The following is a 1504-nucleotide window of genomic DNA, read 5'->3' on the forward strand; positions in this document are numbered from 1 at the left end:
GAGAGCACACGTTCTAGGCTCGAGACCAACCGTTCTGGTGGCGGAAAAAAAAATATGTGATGTGTGTGCTTTTTCAATGAGCCCTCCCAGAAACATGGTAACCATTCTTTTTACAGGCAATAGTTCAGACCAAATTTCAGCAAAGAACCTCATTAAAATGTTAACCATGCATTATCTGTATTTTGATGAGCCTCACTACAGATGTGGCTCTTAAAATTTTGTCTTTTATTCTCGAGATGTAGTCTATTTAATACATCTGAAAAGGTTTCCTCGATCGCGGAAACACCTTTCGATGCCGCAATCGGGACTTCACTATCCGCTATCGTTGGGGTCGCATTCGAGGATCCCGTTCTCGAGGGAAAAGTGGGAGCCGCAATAGCGGTTTCCACCTTCGGGATGCGCGGTTTCCTCAATCGGGATCACCTCGCTCGAACAGATGAGGGGGTCAGACAGGGACTGAATGGAGAGGGGGGCTGAGGTGCAAACAACCCAGTTGGGTGTTCAGGGATGCCCGGGGGCAAGAGTAGACCGTTGTTCACAGAGAGAAGGAGGGGAGACAGGGATCAGAGGGGAACGGGGAGAGAGCGGAAAAAACAGATTCATTTGTGTGACGCTATCTATCCTATCGAGGACTCCGCGAACGCGGATCGCCGGAGAGAGGTTACCAGCCGCGTGACGGAGGTGACGGCGCGCGCCAAAAGGGAGGGTTGCCAGCGCTCACGTGACGTAACCCGGGTCACGTAACCAGGCGTGATACACAAAAATAGACCAACACGTTCACAATGTCAGCAGCAACTTCTTGCAAGCACTTCAAACTCTGTCAGGTGTCCAAACCAAACATTCCCTCACAGCCGTGGCAAAACTGGGGGTCTTGTGGCCTCCGGGCGCTCTCCTTTCCTTCCTTCCCTCATCCTGAACCTCTCCATCGGTATCTCATTCTCAACATGAGCTTTGCGGGCGCTTACAACTTTGTTGCTAGCAACAACACATTCAATGATGTGAGTGGACCGTTCACAAAAGGTACCCATCAAATAAGCTGATGAATCTCTTGCAGATCAACATCCACAACAACTATGGCAATAGGACTACATTAAAAGGCGTCATTCCCCTTCCGCCAAATCCGAGCATTCAGTTCACGGGTCGCACAGAAGTCATTGCCAAGCTCAAGCAGCATTTTTTCAGTGCAGATGACTCAGCTCACAAAAGGAAGTCATTTCTGTTGTATGGAATGGGGGGTATTGGAAAGACTCAGATTTGTTTGAAGTTTGTTGAGGAAATGTCTGACTGGTGAGTATCATCAAAGAGCTAGAGTCAACCCTCATTTCTGAAATTTCAAATGCCTTCAGTTTCTCTTTTGTTTTCTGGATTGATGCCTCCTCAATTGGCACCATCACACAAGGACTAAAGGGTATCTGTAATCTTCCTGCAGCTCAGTCTTGGGGACTAGATGGCTCACCTGAATCGGCTCTTCACTGGATTGGCTCACTGAGCCAGAACTATATAA

This window comes from Laccaria bicolor, genomic scaffold (assembly GCF_000143565.1).
Source record: "Laccaria bicolor S238N-H82 LACBIscaffold_13 genomic scaffold, whole genome shotgun sequence".
NCBI lineage: Eukaryota > Fungi > Basidiomycota > Agaricomycetes > Agaricales > Hydnangiaceae > Laccaria > Laccaria bicolor.